The 17,352-nt window shown below is 44.9% G+C and overlaps 1 protein-coding gene across 3 annotated transcripts in view; it reads right to left on the minus strand.

Annotated features, from left to right (window-relative positions):
* cyfip1 (cytoplasmic FMR1 interacting protein 1) overlaps positions 1 to 17,352 on the minus strand; it is a 195,323-nt gene that overhangs the window by 160,161 nt on the left and 17,810 nt on the right. Inside the window, exon 1 of one of the 3 annotated variants that reach the window (XM_085999565.1) lies at positions 1,753 to 1,823. The exons of the other annotated variants lie outside the window; for them this stretch is intronic. The gene's annotated coding sequence lies outside the window, so the exon portion shown is untranslated. Of the gene's footprint in view, positions 1 to 1,752; positions 1,824 to 17,352 lie in introns of those variants that run through there. 3 annotated transcript variants of the gene reach the window in all.

The raw sequence follows: 17,352 nt of genomic DNA on the forward strand, positions 1-17,352 counted from the left end.
GGGTTGAAGGAATTTGGGAACAGGGTGGGTAAATATGATTAGAGCTATTTGCTCAAGTGTGGAGGGCAGACATCGACACGGACTGGTTGGGCCGAATGGCCTGCTTCTATTGTAACTTGTATGTATGTATTTCTATAAATTAGAGCTCTTCTGGGTAGTACTACAAAGACTGATGATGACTACTACACTATCTTCATGTCATTAAAATTTGCGTGATTGAGGGTTAGTACGAATCCAAGTTTAGAAACACTAAGAAGGTAAAGGTACAGCCATTTTTATTATTTACCCGAGAAACATCCAATTCCCTAGTTGAAAGGCATGTGTTATCAACAGAATTCAATGATGGTGGCATTCACGATAGAATACAACAATCTCAGAAGCCTGGCACTCGACCAAATATTTCCAATAGAATGCGATAAGCTGGTGAGATAGTTCAGAGGAGATAATATGAACATTTAAACCAAACTTTCAGCCAGATGTGTGAAATAAAAGGGCGAACTGTTTAAACTTGAACTAATGTAGGCAAAGAATTACTTCATGGTATCAGATTTTCTGCCGGGTCTGTACTGATGCACATCATGAACTCAAACTCAGGAAATCAACCCCTCCCCGCTGAATTGAAAACTGTTTGTGGTGTGTCTCTAAAAGAGCCAATGCTTGTATTTTCTTGAAACAAACAGCTGTTTATCCTGAATGTCAGGGTCCAAATATGGCACTACACATTTATATCCCTATATACAGATAACAAAAGCACATTCAACTTCTAAAAAAAGTCAACTTCCCAATACAGAACCTCAAAAATTAGAGAATAAGCTTGAGCACTTACAAGAGACCTTCCTTTTAGAAACTGGGACTTTAAACAAAACTTAGGCTCTCCCAGCGGTTCAGCTGGTTAAAGTAGTGGGTAGTTGAGCCAGAAGGAAGTCTGCTTAAATTGATCCCTGGGTTTTTTGGGGGGGGGGGGGGGGATAGGCGGGTGGAAGGCGTACAATAAAGGTAGTCAGTGTTCTAACTCCCTCACTATCCAGCAACCCCTGCTGGAAGTGTATGACTGGTATTGACAGAATCAGGATTGTCAGTGATGCCCTCCCACAGTTGGATGGCCTGCCACTGCATACTATTCAGAGCAAAAGGACAGAGCATTGCCACTGCATTTGGTAGAACACAGATGTATAACATTCAAGTGCTCCAACGAAGTTCTGTGGACCTTGCATAGACCATCACAGACAGAAGGTAACCCTTACCTTACACCAGTGAACAAAATGGATGACAAAGCAAGTCATACTAAAAGCAATATGGTGGCCTTGTGCCCTTGGTATTGAATCTTTGCTTCACTTAGAGAGCTCTTTGGGCCACTCATGAATTCAAAACATTAAATGGATTAGAGAGGGGTCCAACATGGGCTCAGAAAGGAGAGAAGAGTCTGCATTCTCTTTGTTCCCCTCAGATGATACAAGTTTACTGATTCAACAATGAGAGCATGTTTAGTCAGCCTCCTCAGTACCAAAATCAGCATCTTAAAATACTGAATCATTAATCTAGACACCAAATGTGTAATCCATATTTTCAATAGACAAGGACATCAGTGCAACAAATTTGCATAATCAGTTAGCTGAAATTTGTGTCTTTCAAACAGGTCTGAGACGGACCAGATGGACCACCACCAATGTTGCCCCTAAGTTTTTTGGGGGAAACGCAGCCCCATCAAACTTCCGCATATGCACGTTTTTTTGTAATGGGAAGCCGGCTCACCAGCTGCATGGGATCTCAAGCAACCGCACAGCTTAAAGGTGACGTTGACCACCATGTATTCCGATGTCTTTAAAATAAGATCGATGTCCTCAAAAAACTAAAAGAACAGAGACAACTGTAAGATTCATAGAATTCTTCAACACAGAGCTCACAGGTTCAATTACTGGGCTCTGTTAACTAGCTCTCAGCCAAGACAGCATTTGAGGTGCTACAAATGGCCTCAAAAGTCCCTGGGCTGGGGAAGAGCACAGTATGATGCAATCGTGATAGCGATCCAGCAAACACTTTATGGATGTCGAGAGAGAAGATAAAGCTTAACTATGATCATTGAAACTTATAAAATTCTAACAGGACTAGACAGACTAGATGCAGGAAGGATGTTCCCGATGGCGGGGGAGTCCAGAACCAGGGGTCACAGTCTAAGGATAAGGGGTAAGCCATTTAGGACAGAGATGAGGAGGAATTTCTTCACCCAGAGTGGTGAACCTGTGGAATTCTCTACCACAGAAGGCAGTTGAGGCCAATTCATTAAATATATTCAAGAAGGAGTTGGATATATTTCTTCAGGTTAAAGGGATCAAGGGCTACGGGGAGAAAGCAGGGACAGGGTACTGAATTTGGATGATCAGCCATGATCTCATTAAATGGCAGAACAGGCTCGAGGGGCCGAATGGCCTACTCCTGCTCCTATCTTCTATGTTTCTATTTCACAACTGAATGGCCTGTTGACACTCACCGTCTAGGCTCACACATGAAGAATGGTAATTTAAGGTGAGGTACTGAAGTTAGCACGTTCAGTAGTAGAAAATACTGTCTCAAATTTGTGGTATAGTTTCAGGAGTGCAACTAGCCATCTGGTAATTTAGCCAAGTAGCTACTTTTCACTGAGTTTGACAAGGAGTGTCAACAAATTATTTTTGCCTGAGGGAGGATCACAGCCATGTCCAATCTGGTCACTGGACAGCAATCATCAGGGAGAACCATAGTTGATTTCCTCCCCATTCCAAGGGCATTAAGACCAATTGTAGCTCCCCTGATGCTGTCCAGGTTGAGGACAGCTTATTAGATTGAGAACTAAACCAAAAATCTTTTTAGCCTGAATAACTCACCAACATATTAAGCAGCACGCTGTAAGAAAAAAAAAGGTGCGAAATTTATATAATGCTTTATATAGCACTGCACAGCCAATTAATTACTTTTCAAGTCTAATTGCCGTTGTTTTTGTAGGCAACATGGCAGCCAATTTTCGCACAGCAAGATCCCACAAACAATAAACAAGATAAATGACCTGTTAATCAGTTTGGATGGTAAAGGGCAAGGGATGTTGGCCTGAACACTGGGAGAACTCCTCTCTGTTCTTCAAATAGTGCCATGGGATCTTTCACATCCACCTAAGGAGCCTTAGCTTAACATTTCAGCTGAAAGACATTGGGGTTGATTTTCAGTGTGCCGTGAGGCGGGCTTTTAGGCGTGCGGGGCACTAAAATCCCGAATTCGGGGGTCCCGACACCATCCCGCCCAAAACCCGCCTCCATGTAAGTTTCAAAAGGAGACGGGTACCTGCCCCGCACTGGGACCCGCCGACCCGAGGCGGGAAGGGATTAGTGCCAATTAACTGCCTGTTAACAGGTAGTTAACAGGCAGTTTTTAGCCTATTCCCTATTTTGAAGGGTGTCGTGAGGGATTCCCAACGGCTCCAAACCACGCCAGGTTAGAGCAGGCGGGCCGTCGGGTTGAAGGACTTGGAGGGGTCGAGATGTCGGTGTTCAGGTGAGTGATGGGTGCATGAGTGCAAAGGTAAGTGTGTTTGGTGTGTCTAAAGTGTGTAAAGAAGTTTAAATTACCTGTACTTACCTTTACAGCCTTCCTTCCTCTAGGTTTCGGGAGTCCATCATTCAGCCGGCACAGAAAGCAGAATGGCTGCGATGTCAAAAGTGACAGCCTGCAGCTTTCAGTGCCGGTGAGATTTCTAACTGAGTCTGCGTAGAAGGACTCAGGTTAGAAGTAAGACTGTCAGTGTTTGACAGCTTCAAACAGCTGTGAAACACGGATATTTCATCTGTCAACACGTCTTGACAGATGAAATTTCAGTCTGTGACGTCACCTGTTGCCGGTTGGCCCTTAATTGGCCTGCTGAGCCCGCTGAAAGTTGTAGTCTCGCCTCCTTCCCGACTTCTGAATGAAAATCCAGCCCATCATCTCCAACAATACAGCACTCCCTCAGTACTGCAATGAAGTGTCAATCTGTATTATGTGCTCAAGTCCTGGAGACGGCCTTTAACCATGACAGGAGGCGACAGTGCTACTAATGGGCCACTGAGAAATTGATTTTCACAATTTTCAAAATTAAAAAAATCACATTACAATTTGGTTTGAATTATCTTCTAAATGCATTTTAAATAATGCGAAACCAGGTATGCATTAAGATCCTGGGCAGCAGAATCTTATCAAATGTGTGCAAAATCAAAATACTGCGGATGCTGAAAATCTGAAATAAAAACAGCAATGCTGGAAATACTCAGCAGGTCAGGCAGCATCTGTGGAGAGTGAAACAGAGTTAACGTTTCAGGTCGATGACCTTTCATTAGAACTGGAAAAAGTTAGAGATGTAACAAGTTTTAAGCAAGTGCACAGAGGCAGGGAAAGGGGGGAGGGGAGGAAAGAACAAAAGGGAAGGTCTGTGATAGGGTGGAAGGCAGGAGAGATTAAATGACAAAAGGGATGATGGTGCAAAGGGGGGTGGTAATGGGACAAGTAAAGAAACAAAAGATGTGGCTAGAGGTGTAAATGCGAATAGTAGAATCGTGATAGTGATCCAGAAAACCCTGGGTAGATGTCGAGAGAAGATAAAGCTTAGCTATGATCTATTTCACAATCTATCCCCCACCATGACGTCCTGTGGGCCATCCGCTTCTTCCTTGAACGGAGGCCCAGCCAATCCCCATCCACCACCCCCTCCTCCGCCTGGTTGAAATTGTTCTCACATTGAACAACTTCTCCTTTGACTCCACTCACTTCCTCCAAAGAAAAGGTGTTGCTATGGGAACCCATATGGGTCCGAGCTATGCCTGCCTTTTCATGGGATATGAGGAACATTTTTTGTTCCAGTCCGACTTGGGTCCCCCCCCCACCCTCACCTCTTTTTCCGGTACAATGATGACTATCAGCACCGTTTCCTGCTCTCGCCCCAAACTGGAAAATTTCAAATCAACTTTATTTCTGATTTCCACACTACCCCTGCCTTCACACGGTCCATCTCCAACTCCTCCCTTCCCTGACTTCTCTAGCTCCATTTCTGGGAATAGGCTATCGACCAATATCCAGCATAAGCCCACTGACTCCCACAGCTACCTTGACTACACTTCCACCCCTCTTTCTGCAAGGACTCTATTCCATTCTCCCAGTTTCTCTCTCAGTCGCATCTGTTCTGACTACGCTACCTTCCAATATATCTTCCCGTTTCCTCAACAGAGGATTCCCCTCCACCATGGTTGACAGGGCCCTCGACCATGTCCGTTCCATTTCTCGCTCTCACCTCTTCCACTCCCTCCCAGAACCACAATAGGGTTCCCATTGTCCTCACCTTCCAAGCCACCATTCTCCACATTCAAAGGATCATCCTCCACCATGATTCCACCACCAAACATATCTTCCTCTCCCCATCCAACATTCTGAAGAGACTAGTACGATAGAAAAATAATTTCAGATCATAACCTCGGCCCCCATTACATTTTTGCTTTTTTATCCACACCTTTTGTTTTGGCCCTTCCACCCCCCTTTCTTTTTTTTCTCTCTCCCACATGGCAGCTGTCTCCCATTCTGCCAGCACATTTCACACCTAATCTAGAGCCGTCTTTTGTCTCCACTAGTCCTATCACCATCTCGTCTCGTTTTGAATACCTCTTAATGTCTCTTCACTTCTCTTTTGTTCTCTCCCAGCCCGGCCTCTCAATCTATTTCATTTCCTGTGCCTTTCCAGTCTTAACAAAGGGTTTGACTCGAAACGTTGACTCTATTTTCTCTCCATGGATGTTGCCTGGCCTGCTGAGTTATTCCAGCATTTTCTGTTATTCTGAAGAGACTGTTCCCTCCACGACATCTTGATCCACTCCTCAATCACCCACTCCCCTTCCCACGACACCTTCCCATGCAAGCCCTGCCCTTTTACATCCTCCCGTCCCACCATCCAGGGTCCCAAACACTCCTTCCAGGTGAAACAGTGATTTAACTTGTACTTCTTTCAATTTAGTATACTGTATTCGCTGTCTCCTCTACATTCGGGAGACCAAACGCAGATTGGGTGATCACTTTGTGGAACACCTCTGTTCAGTCCGCAAGCGTGACCCCGAGCTTCCGGTCGCCTGTCATTTTAATTCTCTGCCCCACTCCCACTCCGACATCTCTGCCCTCGCCATCCTGCACATTTCCAATGAAGCTCAACATAAGCTCGAGGAACAGCACCTCATCTTTCGCACTTCACAGCCTTCCGGACTAAACATTGAGTTCAACAATTTCAGATCATAACCAAGGTCCCCAATTTTTCGGACAGCAGCTGTTGGTAACTGAACTTTATTATTTCGGTTTGGAATAGATTTGTGAGCTGGGACAGTCCACAAACTGGCCTGTATGGCTTTGATACACATCTTCATTGTCTGCAACCAGTGGTTATTAAAAAAAAGCGAAAATTCACTTTGCTTTACAATACAAACATAATTCCAAACTCCTTTGCATGGAGAAAAAAAATCAAAACTCCCAAAACATGATAAAGCTTTTTTTTTATTACTAAAGAGGATTCCAATTATATTTTCTGTTTTAAAAAGCTCAAACCCATGAAATGGAAAACAGCAACAGGAGAACCAATACATCAACATAAATGCTTAAAAAAAACAAAGTTGGAGAAGTTTGGGTTTGTTACAGGCTAGAGGCAAAAACCACCAGATTTTCACAAGGAACCTTTTCCTTTGCAAATCTACTGCTTCTGGACATGCTACTCTAAAGGGGGAAGTACTGTAATAGTTTTACATCATCTTTATTTGCAGGCCACTGCAATTAAACTATGTGAGCGAACAAGACACAATTTCCCCAATTGCAATAACCCAACCAACAGCGATCAGTAAATAGGTCTGCCTGAAACAAGCAGGATCGTCATTGAGCAAGCATCCTGCATACCCAATATTTACGCACATGAATAATGAGTATCCAGGGTTGTGAGGGGATCGGCTTTGTATGCAAGGTTAAGTAAAGGGCATAATTAGAAGTTTCAGTATAAACCATTTCCAAATTGCTTTTCTTTTTTTCAGCTAGCGAGATTCTAATTAGCTTTTATTATTTGTTCAAACGCCTTTTTTCACCACCAGCAACAATGCCACCAATGGGCTCTCCAACGAAGAGGGATGCTTGGCAGGTGAGTACCCACCTGCCCAAAACCACATATACAGAGCAAGGTGCACATACCTTACTTTAGTAGAGGATCGGTGAATGCAGACTCCCATTTCCAAGGGAGGCTGTGGCAGTAGAACCAACAGCACAAATTGATCAGCCATGATCGCATTGAATGGCGGAGCAGGCTCGAGGGGCCGAATGGCCTACTCCTATCTTCTAAATTAATGTGTGAAAGTCTAACCATAATAGTGTTTGATTCTTCCGATGCATCCCAATCACACTACATCTAAGCGATACTGCATGTGAAAAACAGCATGCCAGGGTGATCAACAGCCAGCATATCATACTTGGCAATAATCATGGAGCATTGTACCCACAGGGTCCAGGTCAGCAGAGAGTTGGATGCAGAGTTGTGCCATTTGCTGCAAGAACACATGCAGCTAATATAAGCATAGGGATGGCTCGGCCAGTGACATAACGAGTTAGCGGAGGCCTCAAACGTGCCTCCACCTTAGTCGAAGCATGCTGCAATGGTGATCACTGGGGCTGGTGCAATAGTGTGGTAAACAGGGCCACCTTCCTCACAACCAGCTCATACAGCACGACTTCAGCAGTCATCAAACAAGGGGTCAAGTGCCGGACTGCTCTATCGTTTGCTGGCGTACTGGTACCCGCACACTGGATTTCTTTCCCATTCATTTCAATGCTTTTTTTTTTTTAATTCGTTCGTGGGATGTGGGCGTCGCTGGCGAGGCCAGCATTTATTGCCCGTCCCTATTTGCCCTCGGGAAGGTGGTGGTGAGCTGCCTTCTTGAACCGCTGCAGTCCGTGTGGTGAAGGTACTCCCACAGTGCTGTTAGGGAGGGAATTCCAGGATTTTGACCCAGCGACGATGAAGGAACACCGATATACTTTCAAGTCAGGATGGTGCGTGACTTGGAGCTGGTGGTGTTCCCATGCGCCTGCTGCCCTTGTCCTTCTAGGTGGAAGAGGTCGCGGGTTTGGGAGATGCTGCCAAAGAAGCCTTGGCGAGTTGCTGCAGTGCATCTCGTCAATGGTACACACTGCAGCCACGGTACGCCGGTGGTGGAGGGAGTGAATGTTTAAGGTGGTGGATGGGGTGCCAATCAAGCGGGCTGCTTTGTCCTGGATGGTGTCGAGCTTCTTGAGTGTTGTTGGAGCTGCACTCATCCAGGCAAGTGGAGAGTATTCCATCACACTCCTTACTTGTGCCTTGTTGATGGTGCAAAGGCTTTGGGAAGTCAGGAGGTGAGACACTTGTCACAGAATATCTAGCTTCTGACCTGCTCTTGTTGCCACAGTATTTATGTGGCTGGTCCAGTTAAGTTTCTGGTTAATGGTGACCCCCAGGATGTTGATGGTAGGGGATTCTGCACTGGTAATGCCATTGAATGTCAAGGGGAGGCGGTTGGACTCTTGCTTATTTGGGATAGTCAGTGCCTGGCACTTGTGTGGCACGAATGTTACCTGCCACTTATCAGCCCAAGCCTGAACGTTGTCTGGGTCTTGTTGCATGCGGGCATGGACTGCTTAATTATCTGAGGAGTTGTGAATGGCACTGAACACTGTGCAATCATCAGCGAGCATCCCCATTTCTGACCTTATGTTGATGGGGAGGTCATTGATGAAGCAGCTGAAGATGGTTGGGCCTAGGACACTGCCCTGAGGAACTCCTGCAGCGATGTCCTGGGGTTGTGATGATTGACCTTCAACCACCACAACCATCTTCCTTTATGCTAGGTATGACTCCAGCCAGTGGAGAGTTTCCTTCCCACGATTCCCACTGACTTCAGTTTTACTAGGGATCCTGGATGCCATACTCGGTCAAATGCTGCCTTGATGTCAAGGGCAGTCACTCTTGCCTCACCTCTGGAATTCAGTTCCTTTGTCCATGTTTGGACCAAGGCTGTAATGAGGTCGGGAGCCGAGTGGCCTTGGCAGAACCCAAACCGGGCATCAGTGAACAGGTTATTGGTAAGTAAGTGTCGATGACACCTTCCATCACTTTGCTGATGATTGAGAGTAGACTGATGCGGCGGTAATTTGCCGGAAAGGATTTGTCCTGCTTTTTGTGGATAGGACATACCTGGGCGGTTTTCCGTATTGTCGGATAGATGCCAGTGTTGTAGCTGTACTGCAACAGCTCGACTAGAGGCGCAGCTAGTTCTGGAGCACAAGTCTTCAGCACGACAGCCAGGGTGTTGTCGGGGCCCATAGCCTTTGCTGTATCCAGTGTGCTCAGCCGTTTCTTGATATCTCGTGCAGTGAATCGAATTGGCTGAAGACTGACCTCTGTGATGGTGGGGACCTCAGGAAGAGGCCGATATGGATCATCCACTCGGCACTTCTGGCTGAAGATGGCTGCAAACGCTTCAGCCTTGTCTTTTGCACTCACGTGCTGGGCTCCACCATCATTGAGAATGGGGATATTCATGGAGCCGCCTCCTCCCCCCATTAGTTGTTTAATGGTCCACCACCATTCATGACTGGATGTGGCAAAACTGCAGAGCTTTGATCTGATCCGTTGATTGTGGCCCATTCCTTTCTCCCTCTCCCCTCCCCACCACCTTTGTAAAGGCTACCAAGAGTCAAAATGCATACTGAGCTTTTCCTAAACTCACAAGGATTTTTGCCACCCCCATTCTGACTTCCTTTAAATCGATCACAACCTTTTAAATTTCACCTACACACAATTCTCCACTTCTGCCACTAGTATGTTTCCCACACACATTCAACTCTGCATCTGGAGCTATGTATATAATTATAATGTAAGCGGACATTTCATTTCGGGTAAGCGTTGCACCCATTTCTAATGAGTCTGGGGTAAACAGCACACATATTTGAAAAATCTACCCCAAACTTCGCTGGACAAAATAAGGATGCTGTTGCACATGTTCCAGTTTGGTACCCTGCTAAGATTGACATATGGCTGGCCGACCTTAGTTATACTGTATGCCCCGCATCACTCTCTTTCAAGGGAAAATGGAGTCTGCGCATGCATGCTTGCATATATAAAGGCTTTTGCTAAATCACTGCTGAAATACTGCACGCCACAGCTCAAATTACCAAATGCACAAAATATACACTATTAAAAAAGGGTCACTTTTTGTTTTATTCATCAGCACTGCATGGCTTGTCCATCTTCCTTTTGCGGGGTAAACCAAAAATCAATGGCCATCTCTTGACAGTTTGCCACAAAAGCTCCACTTTGACACCAGGTAGCCATAACCAAAAGATTAAGCGAGTTATTGCAGGTACACAGGGTTTTCGATAAAGAAAATATCTCATCTTGCAGCCAAGAAATGCTGTTAGTTAATAGTCCTAGGAGAATCACAGATTACATACATCTTGGTCTTGATCTTGATCTTCAAAGTTGTCGGCGAGCTCTCTCAAGTGCACAGCTCCATTAGCCTCACTGGAGCTATGCAGTTGCGACGGCTGTGCAGCAGGGAGGCCAGTTATAGGGGGAAATAGAACTTTATTACCAACGTTAGATTCAAACCAGATCAGGTATAGCAATGGCCAGTTGCAACGAAAAGCTTCCTTCATTCCGTCCTAATATATAAAACATGCTACCCCCACTCCAGAGACTGGTGCATAAAATCTAAGCGAACACTCCAGTGCAGTACTGAAGGGGTGCTGCTCTGTCAGAAGTGTCATCTTTCGGATGAGACGTTAAACAGAGGACCCAACTGCCCTCTCAGGTGGACGTAAAAAATCACACGGCACTATTTCAAAGAGGAGCAGGGGAGTTATCCTGGTGTCCTGGCCAATATTTATCCCTCAACCAACACCCAAAAACAGATTATCTGGTCACTATACTGGTTTGTGGGACCTTGCTGTGCGCACATTGGCTGCCGTGTTTCCTATATCACAACAGTAACTACACTTCAAAAGTACTTAACAGGAAACTCTTTTTTATCCGGCATCGACGGGACCGGCGTGCTGCCGGTTGATCAAAAAGTCCGGATTACAGAGAGGTATACTTACCAAGGTACGAGAGCCCCGTACATGGCCACAGATCCAGGCGTCCCTGTTGCATGGCGACAGGTGCAGGAACCCCGGTTACACAGCCACAGATCCAGGAACCCCGGTCACACGGCCACTAATATGAAGTAAAAGTTACCTGAACCTACTCCTGAATTTTGCCGGTTAAGAGAGATTTCCGGTTATTTAGCTGCCGGTAAAGAGAGTTTCCTGTAATTTGCTGTAAAGCGCTTTGGGGCTTTCCAAGATCGTGAAAGGTGCTATATAAATACAAGTCTTTCTTTCCTTATATTTTTAACATCATCATGTACATTTCACTTAAATAAATTAAAATGCATCAGGCACCAGGACCAGCTTAGGTGATCAAAGGCCCATTGCCCCTTCTGAAGCACATAGAACGTTAGGGCTAGCACAGCCGACCAATAGTCTAACTAGCTACATAGGGTGATTGATGCTGGAGAAGATAAGCCAGTGGCTAAAACAGGTTTCAATTTGAACATATTTGGAAGTGAGGCTCATTCAAAGCACCGCAGCCACCATACTCTTTAAATGGATGATGACTATCGTTAAACTTTGCTTCATGTCGGGCTGTCGTCATACACCAGCTGGTGCAAAGCAGAAGCACATTCTGGAGGGAATCTCACACAACTTCCTAAGTAAGTTTTGGGCAACTTCACATTTGAATTAAACTACACAATCTACACTGACAGAGCTGAAACTGCTTCACTTCGCAAGCTGTGCAGTACCACCGGCCAATAAAAGATGTTATTGACACGACTCAGGAAATGTCTGGTTTACCCAAGATGATGAACAGAACAGCTGAGTAACTTAAGAGTGCATAAAAGAAAGGATAAAAAGCAAGGGGTTCTTACATTTAGTTCTAAGGTGATAAGCATATTCCTGTTTACCCCATGTGCCATTGACAATTCACACACCCACACAGAAACAAGTCTCAAACAACCATAGCGGTGGCATTCAAAGGAATTTGATCCTCCCTCTCTTATTCTATCCACAACTTTGTGACCTGTTGACCAACGTTCCCGCTAAGCTGCACGGCCACGGTCTGGAGGTCCCGCGCAGGCACTCACCGGCTTCTACAGGGAAGAAACTGCGCATGTGCGAAAATTTGAATGGGCCACGCACCCAGTTAAAGGGATCGCACACTAAAAAACAATTGGGAGGGCAACATTGCTGTTAACCATGAATTTTTAATTTGTCTGGTCTTTGTCCACATACAGAAAACTCTCGTTTAAACGACACCTAAATATCCGGAATTCTCTATTAACCGGCAAAATTCTCGCTCCGAAAACAACACCTCAATAACCGGCAATGTTGCCGAGTCCGAGTCTCCCGCGGTGGCCGAGTTAGTCAGTGGGGGTAGTTCTCCAAACTGCCACTACTCGGCTTCTTGGCGCTGTCGGAAGTCAGAACACCTCAATAACAGGAGTCTGACTCTCCCGCGCTGCCGGTAGTCTCTTCTGATCCGCCATTTTACAGGGGTAGTGTGTGTCTCCCACGCTGCTGGTAGTCATTGCATTGCATTATGGAAATCCCAAAAGTTGGTCCATGCAAAAGGAAGAGTGGCGTTAACTTTAAAACAGAAAATCGACATATGCCAACGACTAGAAAGGGAAGAGAAGCGTATCAACATTATGAATGAATTCAAAATCAGTTCGTCAACAATCTACGACATCAAATCGCATAAGAATAAGTTGCTCAAGTTTTATTCAAGCTCGGAGACATCTAAGAGTGTAGAGAAACGGCGTACGCTTCGTAAGCCTAAGCTGGAAGAGCTGGATACCGTGCTTTATGAGTGGTTCAGAGGGTGTTCCAATTTCCGGACGCATGCTAATCGAGAAAGCGAAGGATTGCTATGTAAAGATGGAGCTCACTGACAAGTGTGCTTTCTCCGAGGGATGGCTAACGTGCTTCAAGTTACGGCACGAGATACGACGTAACCTCAGTGAAAGTGATATTGAGTAGTGGGTTGATGCAGATAGAGAAGTTGCAGTTGTGCATATGCTAAGTGATGATGAAATAATGGAGAATGTTTTGAATCCAAAGAAAGAAAAGGAAAGTGAGATGGAAAGTGAAGAGGATGAGATTTCTAAAGAGATGATTTCTTGGGCTAAAGCTGCAGAAGGATTTGCTTCATTCCTCAAATTTGCTGAAAGGCATCCTTGCTACTCTGCCCAAGAAGTTATGCACCTCCATATTCTGCATTCCACCTTTCTACAAAGAAGGCAAGAGTCCACTAAGCAAGCAGACATCCGGGACATGTTTAGGAAAGCTTCCAAAAGAGTTGGAGCAGTGGAAGTGCCTGAAGAATCTGTTGAAGTGCATGATCCTGATGACCCAGCTGGCATGGATATTCCCGATGAACCAGCTGACTCGGAATAAGTGTACAGTCAACCACAGTACTTTATACAGCACTGTACAGTCGTTTATAAGTTTTGTTTTACTGTTAAGTAATTAGAGTTATGGATTACCCTCAACTGGCAGTACTGTAATCAATCAAGAATCTTCCACCATCCATTTAACAACATTCTGTAGGTGAGTACCCAATTACTGTATACTGCACATTAATTGATTTTTTAATTTTTCTTTGTTAAAAATAGCCTCGGTAGATAACCCTCTCCGTCATCCGGAATTTTTGATCAACCGGCAACACGGCAGTCCCGTTGGTGCCGGATACCAAAGAGTCAGATTCTTCAGGCACTTCCACTGCTCCAACTCTTTTGGAAGCTTTCCTAAACATGTCCCGGATGTCTGCTTGCTTAGTGGACTCTTACCTTCTTTGTAGAAAGGTGGAATGCAGAATATGGAGCTGCATAACTTCTTGGACAGAGTAGCAAGGATGCCTTTCAGCAAATTTGAGGAATGAAGCAAATCCTTCTGCAGCTTTAGCCCAAGAAATCATCTTCTCTTTAGAAATCTCATCCTCTTCACTTTCCATCTCACTTTCCTTTTCTTTGGATTCAAAACATTCTCCATTATTTCATCATCACTTAGCATATGCACAACAGCAGCTTCTCTATCTGCATCAACCCACTGCTCTATATCACCTTCACTGAGGTGACGTAGAGGGTTTGCTGGGCCTACATTTTTCACCATGTCAGCCATTTCCATTACTGTACTCCTCGGACGAAGATTGAACCCATGAAATTCCTCCTCTGAAGAAGAACCTTCAGCAAACATTACAGAAGGCCACAATTTGCGCCAGGCTTGTCTCAAAGTGTGATCTTTCACCAAGTTCCAGGAACATGCAGCATTAAAGATGGCAGCTTTAAGATTGTATTCCTTCTGAAATGCGTGAATATTGTCATCTTGGCTTATCAGTCTACGTAGGAAGTCTTTCTTGTAATGACACTTGAGATTTTGGATATCGCCCTGGTCCATGGGTTGTATGAGAGAAGTTACATTTGGTGGCAAATAAATGGTGAAAATATTTCCAGAAACCAACTCGGATTCATGCGGATGAGCTCTACAATTATCAAGCAATAAAATGCATTTGCTATCTTCAGGTTTCCCTATTCTACAGAAATGTTCCCTCATAGATAGAACAAAAATATGATGGAACCAATTCGAAAAGATTTCCTTATCCAGCCAAGCATTTCTTTGAGCTTTGTACTCAACAGGTAAGTGCCTCACATTTTTTAAATGCATGGGGATTTTTATACTTGCCAATGACGAGAAGTTTAACCCGGTGTGATCCAGCAGCGTTCGCACGGTTACACGATCTTTATTTTTCTTGTAACCTGAAGCATTAGCCTCACTAACCCCAAGCAAGCGTTGATTCTGGCAAAAAGCTCCAAAATAAGCTAGTTTCATCGGCATTGTATAGCTGTGCTGGCGACAAATCATGTTGCTGCACAATCCGATTGAAATAATCGCAGTATTCTTCTGCAGCGTCGTGATCAGCTGATTTCTTCTCCCCGGAAATATCGAGTCGTCGTATCCCGTGCCGTACTTTGAAGCACGTTAGCCATCCCTCGGAGAAAGCACACTTGTCAGTGAGCTCCATCTTTGCATAGAAATCCTTCGCTTTTTCAATTAGCATGGGTCCGGAAATCAGAACACCCTCTGAACGCTTAAGAGAAAACCACTCAAAGCACAGTATCCAGCTCTTCCAGCTTAGACTTACGAAGCGTACGCCGAATCTCTACATTCTTAGATGTCTCAGAGCTTGAATAAAACTTGAGCAGCTTATCCCTCTGCGATTTGATATCGTAGATTGTTGACGAACTGATTTTGAATTCATTCATAATGTTGATACGTTTCTCTCCCCTTTCTAGTCGTTGGCATATGTCGATTTTCTGTTTTAAAGTTAACACCACTCTCTTCCTTTTGCTTGGACCAACTTTTGGGATTTCCATAATGCAATGCAATGACTACCAGCAGCGTGGGAGACACACAGTACCCCTGTAAAATGGCAGATCAGAAGAGACTACCGGCAGCGCGGGAGAGTCAGACTCCTGTTACAGGAGTATTGAGGTGTTCGGACATCCGACGGCGCCAAGCCGCCGAGTAGTGGCAGTTTGGAGAACTACCCCTACTGACTAACTCGGCCACCGCGGGAGACTCGGACTCGGCAACATTGCCGGTTATTGAGGTGTTGTTTTCGGAGCGAGAATTTTGCCGGTTAATAGAGAATTCTGGATATTTAGGTGCCGTTTAAACGAGAGTTTCCTGTATTTAGAGACATCAGCAGAGGAGCACAAAGTATGTTTTTCTTCCTAACTGCAAGCTACCACATGGAAACATGCAGCTCCCAGAAAAATGAACACCGACCATATCTAAAAGTATGGGCAAGCTACATAGAAACATAGTAGGAGCAGGAGTAGGCCATTCGGCCCCTCGAGCCTGCTCCGCCATTCAATGCGATCATGGCTGATCATCCAAATTCAGTACCCGGTCCCTGCTTTCTCCCCATACCCCTGGATCCCTTTAGCCTTAAGAAATATATCCAACTCCTTCTTGAATATATTTAATGAATTGGCTTCTACTGCCTTCTGTGGTAGAGAATTCCACAGGTTCACCACTCTCTGGGTGAAGAAATTCCTCATTTCTGTCCTAAATGGCCTACCCTTTATCCTTAGACTGTGACCCCTGGTTCTGGACTCCCTGACCATCGGGAACATCCTTCCTGCATCTAGTCTGTCCAGTCCCGTCAGAATTTTATAAGTTTCAATGAGATCCCCTCTCATTCTTCTAAACTCCAGTGAGTACAAGCCCAATCGTCCCAATCTCTCCTCATACGTCATTCCTGTCATCCCAGGTATCAGCCTGGTGAATCTTCGCTGAACTCCTTCCATGGCAAGAACATCCTTCCTCAGATAAGGCGACCAAAACTGCACACAATACTCAAGGTGTGGTCTCACCAAGGCCCTGTACAACTGCAGCAAGACATCCTTGTTCTTTTACTTTTAATCCCTCCCTGTCATCAATGCCACCTTCAAACTTGAGGTGTACAAGCTAGGCAGTGCCAACCTGTACTTCAATTTTTCCCTCCTCCAGAATGGGGACGCACTTAGCCTCTGCTCCGTAGGTCAGCACAGTTAAGAATCGTAGAATGGTTACAGGACAGAAGGAGGCCACTCGGTCAGTCGAGCCAGTGTCGGAAGATCAGTAACTCAGCATTGCAGCAAACCACCACATCTTACCACTTTGTGACAACATGCACTGTGGCTCCAACTTGCTGCACCACCAAAACGTCTGCACAGAAACTTCCTCTAAATGAAAGCGGATTGTGGTGAACATGCATTACTTCTAGAAGTGGTCTATCAAAATCAAAAAAGAGTGTAATTTTTGATCCATTGCTAAAAGCACGGTTTTCTGTCTAGTGACCACTGAGAAAGCCCTGTAGATGTATACTAAATTTAATGTTAAGGTCTCTGAGGCTCATGGCACAGCCACTAAAGAATTTTGAAATCCAAAGTTAATGACAGGACATTAAAGTGCAGTATTTCTCTGCTAGTTTTAAGAAAGCATTCCTGCAAAATTTTACATTTCAAAGAAGCCAATCGGATAAACGGTTGGGAGTGAAGTACTTCCAAAATTCAGTCTTGAACTCCCTAAAGTAGAAGCAAACTGACATAGTTTTGATGTTGCGACATTCACTGTGTTCAGACCCCTTTTACACTGCAATTATACTCCCACTTTTGTGTTGATGCAAAGTTGCTTTGGGTGTGCATCATCGCAGAACTGCTA

This window comes from Somniosus microcephalus, chromosome 10 (assembly GCF_052327205.1).
Source record: "Somniosus microcephalus isolate GS21.2 chromosome 10, FLI_Smic_1.0, whole genome shotgun sequence".
Classification (NCBI taxonomy): Eukaryota; Metazoa; Chordata; class Chondrichthyes; order Squaliformes; family Somniosidae; genus Somniosus; species Somniosus microcephalus.